This window comes from Scyliorhinus torazame, chromosome 13, assembly GCF_047496885.1.
Source record: "Scyliorhinus torazame isolate Kashiwa2021f chromosome 13, sScyTor2.1, whole genome shotgun sequence".
NCBI lineage: Eukaryota > Metazoa > Chordata > Chondrichthyes > Carcharhiniformes > Scyliorhinidae > Scyliorhinus > Scyliorhinus torazame.
The window spans coordinates 109,109,311-109,121,773 of NC_092719.1; the positions used below are offsets into that span (position 1 = coordinate 109,109,311).

The 12,463-nt window shown below is 56.7% G+C and overlaps 1 protein-coding gene across 4 annotated transcripts in view; it reads right to left on the reverse strand.

Moving 5' to 3' along the window:
* The window catches only part of LOC140388230 (cadherin-related family member 4-like), a 330,338-nt gene that overhangs the window by 4,532 nt on the left and 313,343 nt on the right, over positions 1-12,463 (reverse strand). The gene's annotated exons all lie outside the window — the stretch shown is intronic.

Sequence of the window (12,463 nt, forward strand, 5' to 3'; positions counted from 1 at the left end):
AGGATCAGGTGGACAAGGGTATTTTCATAGACAGATTGTAAACAGATTGTCTATTAAAACTGTTTCATTCACAGAGAGTGTCTCCAGACACATCGGGCGGGATTCTCCACCCCCACGCCGAAGTGGCCGCGCCGTCGAGGTTCACGGCGTCATCTACCCACGCCAGGCCTTGTCGCCCGCGTAAAAGCGTCGCCGCATAGATGATGCGGCCGGCGCCGCATAATGGGCGTCATCTGCGCATGCGCGGGTTGGCCGGCACAAACCCGCGCATGCGTGGTTGCCGTCCTCTCTAAGTCCGCCCCGCAAGAAGATGGCGGACAGATCTTGCGGGGCCGCGGAAGGAAGGAGGTTCTCCTTCAGAGAGGACGGCCCGACGATCGGTGGGCACCGATCGCGGGCCACCCCACATTCCAGGTGAAGCCCGGTGCAGGATCCCCCCTCGCCCCCCCCACAGGCCGCCCCCCCAGCGTTCACACACCGCCCACGACTGCAGCGACCAGGTGTGGACGGCGCCGGGCGGAACCCGTCGTTCTGGCCTCGCATCTCGACCCATCAGGGCCTCAGAATAGCGGGGGTGCCGGAGAATCGCCATTTTGGGTGTCTCCGGCAATTCTCCGGCCCGCGAAACTCGACCGGGCCGTTCCCGCGGCTTGGGAGAAGCGGGAGGGCGTCGGACCGGCGTCCCCGGAAATTTTGGCGGCCCAGGCGATTCTCCCAACCGGCGTGGGAGTGGAGAATCGCACCCATCTACTCTTTCTTTACTGGTCCCATTCCCACTCATTTTCACCTTGCACCATCATTGCTATCTCCTGCCCGCCACCCAATCACTAACCTTCCCTTGTCCCTTTCCTCCTTTCTCCCATTTCACTGCCCGTATACTTGCTTAAGTACGGCCTACAGCAAACACCGCAAAGCACTGCAGAAGTACTCCCAGCTCTGCCTTCACAAGATTCTCCAAATCTGGTGTCCTCTCCTCAGCATTGAGGTGATAATCACTCAAAACAGCTAATCTGGGCAGGGCATGTCGTTCATATGTCTGACAGATTCCTGAAGCAACTGCACTACTTGGGCGCAATTCTCCCATCGGGAGACAAAGTCCCGACGCCGGAGTGAAAATCGGAGTGTTTCACTCCAGCGTCGGAGCCCGTTCCCAGCCCCCTATTCTCCCGCCCCCGGGGGGCTAGGAGCGGTGCCGCGTCATTTATGCGCGCTGGGCCATGCGGCGCCACGTAAATGACGCGACCGACGCCGCGTAAATGACATCACCCGCGCATGCGCGGTTGCCGTCCTCCCCGCGGTCGCCCCGCAAGAAGATGGCGGATCGATCTTGCGGGGCAGCGGAGGAAAGGAGGTCCTCCTTCAGAGAGGCCGGCCCGCCGATCGGTGGGGACCGATCGCGGGCCAGACCCTTTTTGAGCCCCCCCCCCGGTGCAGGAACCCCCCTCATCCCCCCCCCAACAGGCCGCCCCCCAACATTCCTGTGCTGTTCCCGCCGGCAGCGACCAGGTGTGGATGGCGCCGGCGGGAACCTGTCGTGTTGGGCAGGCCGCTCGGCCCATCCGGGCCGGAGAATCGCTGCTCGGCCATTACCAACGGCAAGCGGCGATTCTCCCAGCGGCCAGCCGTGATTCAGGCCGCGCCGGTATGGGGGGGTGGGGAGAATCGTGTTCGGGCGTCGGGACGGCGTGGCGGGACCCCCGCGGCGCCCGGGCGATTCTCCCACCCGGCGTGGGGGGGGGGGGGGGGGGTGGGAGAATTCCGCCCCTTGTAACCCGGTCACAGCAGGAGACTTGGGGCGACAGCAGAACTACTACAGGGATTTCCTCATAACATCCCTAAAGAGGTCAAACATCCTCACCGACTCAGGGGAGACCCTGGCTGTGACGGACCAAAATGGAGGAAGCTCACTTAGGAAGACACTGAGATCATTGAGAGAATCCAAACAAGTCATCTACCCAATACTTCAATTACCTCCCAGCAAGTGGCAGAGTCTGCAGATCACACTTCGGACTTATTAACTACATCACAACCTATCGAGCAGGAAAGTTGTAGTACCCTCAATAACAACATGAGAGTGTGGAATGGTAAATGAAGGCTTTAATAAGCAGAGAGCTTGCCAGCTACAGAGACGTGTGCTTACTGAGTGCCGCCTTCAGGGCGTCACTTCATATATGACTCCCTGGTGGGCGGAGCCGGAGGCGGAGCCCCCCAGGGTTCCAAACCCGGTCTTAAAGGGGCATCACCTACATGGTGTTAAAGGTACAGTAACCATTCATCACATTCACCCCTGTTTAAAAAAAACGCAAAGTCCGTCGGGGGTGAAGTGGAATTACATGTCTATTCTTTTTGACGGCCTGATCGTCCTCGCCAACCTTCTCAGCTCGGGTGGTGGTGGGGCGGGCACGGACGTCTTTGGTGAGGGTACATCTGGGAGAACGGTGGTCGGAGCTTTCGTCCGGGTCAGGGGGCAGGGGGACTAGCTGGGGGAATAGCTGGGGCTGGGGGTAGCGGTGTGTGGAGGGGGGGGGGCGCGGTCGGTGTCTACCAATGGGGTCCGGGGGGGCATCAGCGGGGGAACCAGCGGGTGCCAGATCCCGGAGGGAAACCGTGTCTTGCCTGCCGTCGGGGTGCGTGACGTAGGCGTATTGAGGGTTCGCATGTAGCAGTTGGACCCTCTCGACCAGGGGGTCCGTTTTATGGCTCCTCGAGTGCCTCCGGAGAAGAACAGGTCCGGAGTCGTCAGCCAAGGTGGAAGCGAGACCCCGGAGGTGGACATCCTGGGGAAGACAAACAAGCGGATGTGAGGGATCTCATTCGTGGCCGTGCAGAGGAGCGATCTAATGGAGTGTAGGGCATCAGGTAGGACCTCCTGCCAGCGGGTGGTTGGGAGACTTCTCGACCGTAGGGCCAGATGGACAGCCTTCCAAACTGTCGCGTTCTCCCTCTCCACTTGCCCGTTTCCCCGCGGGTTATAACTGGTTGTTCTGCTCGAGCTGATGTCTTTGCTGAGCAGATGCGGACGCAGTTCATCGCTCATAAACGATATACCCCGGTCGCTGTAGATATAAGCAGGGAAACGAAACAGGGTGGAGATGCTGTGGAGTGCCTTTATCACGGTGGCCGAGGTCATGTCGGGACAGGGAACGGCGAATGGGAAGCGGGAAAACCCGTCGGTGACGGTTAGGAAGTAGGTATTGCGGTTGGTGGATGGGTGGGGACCTTTGAAGTCCACGCTTAGTCGCTCATAGGGCCCCGAGGCTGTTACAAGGCGAGCCTTCTCTGGCCGGGGAAGTGCGGTTTGGACTCCGCGCAGATCTGGCAGGCCCTGGTCATGGCCTTGACCTCCTTGGTTGAGTAAGGTAGGTTGCAGGACTTGATAAAGTGAGCGAGCCGGGTAACCCCCGGGTGACAGAGGTCATTGTGGATGGCCCGCAGATGATCCTCCTGCGCGTTGGCACAGGTGCCGCGGGACAGAGCATCCGAGGGCTCGTTGAGCTCCCCTGGACAATACTTAATATCGTACGTGTAAGTGGAGAGTTCGATCCTCCACCTCAAGATTTTATCATTTTTAATTTTGCCCTGTTGTGCGTTATCAAACATGAAGGCTACCGACCGTTGGTCGGTAACGAGGGTGAACCTCCTACCGGCTAGGTAGTGCCTCCAGAGCCGCACAGCCTCCACAATGGCTTGTGCCTCCTTTTCGACTGCAGAGTGCCAAATCTCGGAGATGGTGAGGGTCCGGGAGACGAATGATACTGGCCTACCAGCCAGGGCGATGTCTGACGCATCGCTCTCTACCTGGAAAGGGATGGTTTCATCCACCGCGTGCATTGCGGCCTTGATGATGTCGGCCTTGATGCGACTGAAGGCCGACCGGGCCTCAGCCGTCAGGGGAAATGTCGTGGTCTTTATGAGTGGGCGGGCTTTGTCCGCATATCTGGGGACCCACTGGGCGTAATAGGAGAAAAGCCCCAAGCACCGTTTGAGGGCCTTGAGGCTACGGGGGATGGGGAGTTCCTTAAGGGGGCGCATGCGGTCAGGACCCCATTTTCCACGACGTAGCCGAGGATGGCTAGTTGGGTTGTGTGGAAAACACATTTTTCCTTGTTGTAGGTCAGGTTGAGGGCCCGGGCGGTCTGGAGGAACCTTTCAAGGTTCGCGTCATGGTCCTGCTGATCATGGCCGCAGATGGTGACATTGTCCAAGTACAGGTAAGTAGCCCGCAGGCCGTGCTGGTCCACCATTTGGTCCATCGCCCTCTGGAAGACGGAGACCCCATTTGTGACGCCGAAGGGGACCCTGAGGAAGTGAAAAAGCCATCTGGCTGCTTCGAAAGCAGTATAGAGGCGGTCTTTCGGTCGGATAGGAAGCTGGTGGTAGGCGGATTTCAGGTCGACAGTAGAGAATACAAGGCATTGAGCGATCCGATTGACCATCTCTGCTATGCGGGGAAGGGGGTACGCGTGAAGCGGTTTATGGTCTGGCTGTAGTCCACGACCATCCGTTTCTTTTCCCCGGACTGTACTGCCAACACTTGCGCTCTCCAAGGGCTGTTGCTAGTCTCGATGACCCCCTCTTCCAGTAAACGCTGGACCTCTGACTTGATAAAAGTCATATCTTGGGCACTGTACCGCCGGCTGCTGGTGGCGACTGGCTTATAGTCGGGGGTGAGGTTCGCGAATAGTGAGGGTTGTGCAACTTTCAGTGTTGCAAGGCTGCACACCGTGAGGGGGGGGGTGCAAGGGTCTGCCGAACTTTAGTGTCAGACTTCGGTGGCTGCATTGGAAATCCAGACCGAGCAGCAGGAGGGCGCAGAGGTGAGGGTGGATATAGAGTTTGAAATGAGCGTATTCGGCGCCCTGGATCGCGAGATTCGCAATACAATACCCCTTGATTTGGACCGAGTGGGACCCGGAGGCGAGGGCTATGGTTTGGGAAGCGGGATAGGTGCGCAAGGAGCAGCGCCTTAACCTTTCTGGGTGGACAAAACTCTCCGTGCTCCCGGAGTAGAAGAGGCAGGGAGTGTCGCGCCCGTTGATCTGGACCTGCATCATGGAGTTCCGCAGGTGCTTTGGCCGCGATTGGTCGAGGGTGATCGCTCCCAGTTGCGGGAAGTCCGAGTCCTCAGCCGAGTCGGATTCACAAAATGGCCACCGCCATCGGTTGGGTCTAGAAGATGGCCACCACCAAGATGGGCGCCCCCATGACTCGCATGAGGGCGATGACGTGTCAGAAACGGGCGTGTCCGGCCGGTGCGCAGCCACATTGTGGGGCCTGTGGGCCTGTGAGCTCAATTTTCGGGCCTGGTGAGCTTTTTGTTTCTGGGCCTTGGTCCTGGCCAGGCAGACCCTCGCGAAATGCCCCTTCTTTCCGCAGTCGCTGCAGAATCTCGGAGGCGGTGAGGGTCCGGGAGAAGAATGCTACTGGCTTGCCTGCCTGGTTGAGGGTAGCAGCCAGGGCGATGTCTGACGCATCGCTCTCTACCTGGAAAGTGATGGTTTCGTCCACCGAGTGGGCTGGGCAGCGTTGACGTGGATGCTGGCCCTGCCCACAGAAATAGCACAGTGTGCCCCCCAGTTTGTGGCGGGCCACTTCCAGTGAGGTGGCGAGCGTTACCATGTCCTGAAGGTTTTTAGCTCCATTTTCGAGGAGTCGCTGCCTGCTATAGGTTGAACGGATGCCGGACACAAAGGCGTCTCGGATGTGCAGGTTCATGTCACATCCCCCGTCACATCCTGATGGTTGCAGTCCCTGACGATGGAGGTGAGCTTTTCCATGTACACGGCCAGCGTTTCCCCTGAGCGCTGCCGGCAGGTAGAGAGCAGGTGCCGTGCATGTACCTCATTTATGGGTTTGACGAAACGCTTTCGCAGGATCTCGATCGCCTCGTCATCAGTGGTCGCCTTCTCGATCATGGCGGAGATTCTATGGCTCACCCGGGCGTGGAGTAGGCGCAGCTTGCGAGGCCCTAGGACGGGAGCTTCTGAGGATTCCAGGTAGGCCTCGAAGCAGCGGAGCCAGTACTTAAAAATGTATTTGGCCTCCGGTGTCCGTGCTTACAGGTTGAGCTTTTCTGGCCTGAGACCGGCATCCATCCGAACGTAGTCTGCTTAGTAAATTGTAGTACCCTCAATAACGACATGAGAGTGTGGAATGGTAAATGAAGGCTTTAATAAGCAGAGAACTAGCCAGCTACAGAGACGTGTGCTTACCGAGTGCCGCCTACAGAGCATCATCTTATATACGACTCCCTGGTGGGCGGAGCCGGAGGCGGAGTCCCCCAGGGTTCCAAACCCGGCCTTACAGCAGCATTACCTACATGGTGTTAAGGGTACAGTAACCATTCATCACAATAGTCATCCTCGATCCTGAGGGATTGGCTGAGAGGAACAAAGATCGAAGAAGAGTACAGCACATGAATGGGGCCTCCGTCCCTCCAAGCTTGCGCCGATCATGATGCCTCTGTAAACTAAAACCCTCTGTGTAAAAAACTTCCCTCGCACATCTCCACTGAACTTTGCCCCTTGCGCCTTAAACCTATGCCCCCTAGTAATTGACTCTTCCACCCTGGGAACAGCTTCTGACAATTCACTCTGCTCATGCCGCTCGTAATTTTGTAAAGTTTTATCAGGACGCGCCCCTCAACCTCCGCGAGGAAAAGTTGATTAAAACCTGTCAGATGTTGGAACTTTGGAATTGTGCTGGAAGGTCATTGACCTGAAACGTTAACTCTGTTGCTCACACCCCGAAACACTGCCTAAACTGGAGCATAGTTCCAGCATTTTTCCTTTGTATTTCGGATTTTCACAACTGCAACATTTTGCTTTTGCACTGAATTCCATCTTTTTACAGAGCGAAAAATATCCAGTAACTTCCAAACCTCTTTATTTTCAATATTTTGCATTCACACTGAACCCCATCCAACTCCCCACCTCACACACACTGTACCCCATCCAACTCCCCACCCTCACACACACTGTACCCCATCCAACTCCCCACCGTCACACACACTGTACCCCATCCAACTCTCCACCCTCACACACTGTACCCCATCAAACTCCCCACCCTCACACACACTACCCCATCCAACTCCCCACCTCACACACACACTGTACCCCATCCAACTCCCCACCGTCACACACACTGTAACCCATCCAACTCCCCACCCTCACACACACTGTACCCCATCCAACTCTCCACCCTCACACACACTGTACCCCATCAAACTCCCCACCCTCACACACACTGTACCCCATCCAACTCCCCACCTCACACACACACTGTACCCCATCCAACTCCCCACCGTCACACACACTGTACCCCATCCAACTCTCCACCCTCACACACTGTACCCCATCCAACTCCCCACCTCACACACACTGTTCCCCATCCAACTCTCCACCCTCACACACTGTATCCCATCCAACTCCCCACCGTCACACACACTGTACCCCATCCAACTCCCCACCCTCACACACACTGTACCCCATCCAACACCCCACCTTCACACACACAGTACCCCATCCAACTCCCCACCTCACACACACACTGTACCCCATCAAACTCCCCACCCTCACACACACTGTACCCCATCCAACTCCCCACCTCACACACACACTGTACCCCATCCAACTCCCCACCCTCACACACACTGTAACCCATCCAACTCCCCACCCTCACACACACACTGTACCCCATCCAACTCCCCACCTCACACAAACTGTACCCCATCCAACTCCCCACTCTCACACTGTACCCCATCCAACTCCCCACCTCACACACACTGTACCCCATCCAACTCCCCACCTCACACACACTGTACCACATCCGACTCCCCACCCTCACACACACACTGTACCCCATCCGACTCCCCACCCTCACACACACTGTTCCCCATCCAACTCCCCGCCTCACACACACACTGTACCACATCCGACTCCCCACCCTCACACACACACTGTACCCCATCCAACTCCCCACCCTCACACACACTGTACCCCATCCAACTCCCCGCCCTCACACACACTGTACCCCATCCAACTCCCTACCCTCACACACACTGTACCCCATCCAACTCCCCAACTTCCCACACACTGTACCCCATCCAACTCCCCACCCTCCCACACACTGTCCCCAATCCAACTCCCCACCCTCACACACACTGTACCCCATCAAACTCACCACCCTCACACACACACTATACCCCATCCATCTCCCCACCTTCCCACACACTGTATCCCATCCAACACCCCACCCTCACACATACTGTACCCCATCCAACTCCCCACCCTCACACACACATTGTACCCTATCAAACCCCCCCTCTCACACATACACACACACTGTACCCCATCCAACTCCCCACCCTCACACACACTCTGTTCCCTATCGAACTCCCCTCCCTCACACACACTGTACCTCATCCAACTCCCCACCCACACACACATTGTACCCCATCAAACTCCCCCTCTCACACACACACACACACTTTACCCCATCCAACTTCCCACCCTCACACACACTGTACCCCATCCAAATCCCCACCCTCACATACACACTGTACCCCATCCAACTCCCCACCCTCACACACACATTGTACCCCATCAAACTCCCCCTCTCACACACTCACACACACTGCACCCCATCCAACTCCCCACACTCACACACTCTGTACCCCATCCAACTCCCCACACTCACACACACACTGTACCCCATCCAACTCCCCACCCTCACATACACACTGTACCCCACCCAACTCCCCACCCACACACACACACTGTACCCCATCCAACTCCCCACCCTCACACGCACACTTTGCCCCATCCAACTCCCCACCTTCACACACACTGTATCCCATCCAACTCCCCACCCACACACACTGTACCCCATCCAACTCCCCACCCTCACACACACTGTACCCCATCCAACTCCCCACCCTCACGCACACTGTACCCCATCCAACTCCCCACCTCACACACGCTGTACCCCGGCAAATTCCCACACTCACACACACACACACTGTACCCCTAACAAGTTCCCAACCTCATACACACACTGTACCCCATCCAACTCCCCACCCTCACATGCACACACTGTACCTCTACCAACTTCCCACCCTCATACTCACACTGTACCCCATCAAACTCCCCCTCTCACACACACACACACTTTACCCCATCCAACTCCCCACCCTCCCATACACAATGTACCCCATCAAACTCCCCACCCTCACACACACACTGTACCTAATCCAACTCCCCAACTTCCCACACACTGTACCCCATCCAAATCCCCACCCTCACACACACTGTACCCCATTAAACTCCCCACCCTCACACACACATCATACCCCATCCAACTCCCCACCCTCACACACACTGTACCCCATCCAACTCCCCACCCTCACACACACTGTACCCCATCCAACTCCCCACCCTCACACACACTGTACCCCATCCAACTCCCCACCCTCATACACACTGTACCCCATCCAACTCCCCACCCTCACACACACTGTCCCCCATCCAACTCCCCACCCTCACACACACTGTACCCCATCAAACTCACCACCCTCACACACACACTGTACCCCATCCAACTCCCCACCCTCACACACACTGTCCCCCATCCAACCCCCCACCCTCACACACACATTGTACCACATCAAACTCCCCCTCTCACACATACACACACACTGTACCCCAAAAAACACCCCATCCTCACACACACTCTGTTCCCTATCAAACTCCCTACCCTCACACACACTGTACCTCATCCAACTCCCCACCCTCACACACACATTGTACCCCATCGAACACCCCCTCTCTCACACACACACACACACACTTTACCCCATCCAACTCCCCACCCTCACACACACTGTACCCCATCCAACTCCCCACCCTCACATACACACTGTACCCCATCCAACTCCCCACCCTCACACACACACACTGTACCCCATCCAACTCCCCACCCTCACACACACACTGTACCCCATCCAACTCCCCACCCTCACACACACACTGTTCCCCATCTAACTCCCCACCTCACACACACACACTTTACCCCATCCAACTCCCCACCCTCAGTTATACTGTACCCCATCCAACTCCCCGCCCTCACACACACTGTACCCCATCCAACTCCCCACCCTCACACACACTGTACCCCATCCAACACCCCACCCTCACACACACTGTACCCCATCCAACTCCCCACCCACACACACACTGTACCCCATCCAACTCCCCACCCTCATATACTCAATGTACCCCATCCAACTTCCCACCCTCATACTCACACTGTACCCCATCAAATTCCCCCTCTCACACACACACACACTTTACCCCATCCAACTCCCCACCCTCCCACACACACTGTACCCCATCCAACTCCCCACCTCACACACACTGTACCCCGGCAAATTCCCACACTCACACACACACACACTGTACCCCTAACAAGTTCCCAACCTCATACACACACTGTACCCCATCCAACTCCCCACCCTCACATACACACACTGTACCTCTACCAACTTCCCACCCTCATACTCACACTGTACCCCATCAAACTCCCCCTCTCACACACACACACACTTTACCCCATCCAACTCCCCACCCTCCCATACACAATGTACCCCATCAAACTCCCCACCCTCACACACACACTGTACCCCATCCAACTCCCCAACTTCCCACACACTGTACCCCATCCAACTCCCCACCCTCACACACACTGTCCCCCATCCAACTCCCCACCCTCACACACACTGTACCCCATCAAACTCACCACACTCACACACACACTGTACCCCATCCAACTCCCCACCCTCACACACACTGTCCCCCATCCAACTCCCCACCCTCACACACACATTGTACCACATCAAACTCCCCCTCTCACACATACACACACACTGTACCCCAAAAAACACCCCATCCTCACACACACTCTGTTCCCTATCGAACTCCCCACCCTCACACACACTGTACCTCATCCAACTCCCCACCCTCACACACACATTGTACCCCATCGAACTCCCCCTCTCACACACACACACTTTACCCCATCCAACTCCCCACCCTCACACACACTGTACCCCATCCAACTCCCCACCCTCACATACACACTGTACCCCATCCAACTCCCCACCCTCACACACACACTGTACCCCATCAAACTCCCCACCCTCACACACACACTGTTCCCCATCTAACTCCCCACCTCACGCACACACTTTACCCCATCCAACTCCCCATCCTCAGTTATACTGTACCCCATCCAACTCCCCGCCCTCACACACACTGTACCCCATCCAACACCCCACCCTCACACACACTGTACCCCATCCAACACCACCCACACACTCACTGTACCCCATCCAACTCCCCACCCTCATATACTCAATGTACCCCATCCAACTCCCCACCCTCATATACACACTGTACCCCATCCAACTCCCCACCTCACACACACTGTACCCAGTCAAACTTCCCACCCTCACTCACACACACACTGTACCCCTACCAACTTCCAACCTCATACACACACTGTACCCCATCCAACTCCCCACCCTCACATACACACACTGTACCCCTACCAACTTCCCACCCTCATACTCACACTGTACCCCATCCGACTCCCCACACTCACACACACTGTACCCCATCCAACTCCCCGCCCTCACACACACTGTACCCCATCCAACTCCCCACCCTCACACACACTGTACCCCATCCAACTCCCCGCATCACACACACACTGTACCTCATCCAACTCCCCACCCTCACACACACTTTACCCCATCCAACTCCCCGCCTCACTCACACACTGTACCCCGTCCAACTCCCCACACTCACACATACTGTACCCCATCCAACACCCCACCCTCACACACACTGTACCCCATCCAACTCCCCACACTCACACACACTGTACCCCATCCAACTCCCCACCCTCACACACACTGTACCCCATCCAACTCCCCACCCTCACGCACACACTGTACCTCATCCAACTCCCCACCCTCACATACAAACTGTACCCCATCCAACTCCCCACCTTCACACACATTGTACCCAATCTAACTCCACACCCTCACACACACTGTACCCCATCCAACTCCCCACCCTCACGCACACACTGTACCCCATCCAACTCCCCACCCTCACATACACATTGAACCCCATCCAACTCCCACCTTCACACACATTGTACCCCATCCAACTCCCCACCCTCACACACAACCTGTACCCCATCCAACTCCCCACCCTCACATACACACTGTACCCCATCCAACTCCCACCTTCACACACATTGTACCCCATCCAACTCCCCAGCCTCACACACACTGTACCCCAACCAACTCCCCACCCTCACACACACTGTACCCCATCCAACTCCACACCCTCACACACACTGTACCCCATCCAACTCCCCACCCTCACACACACACTGT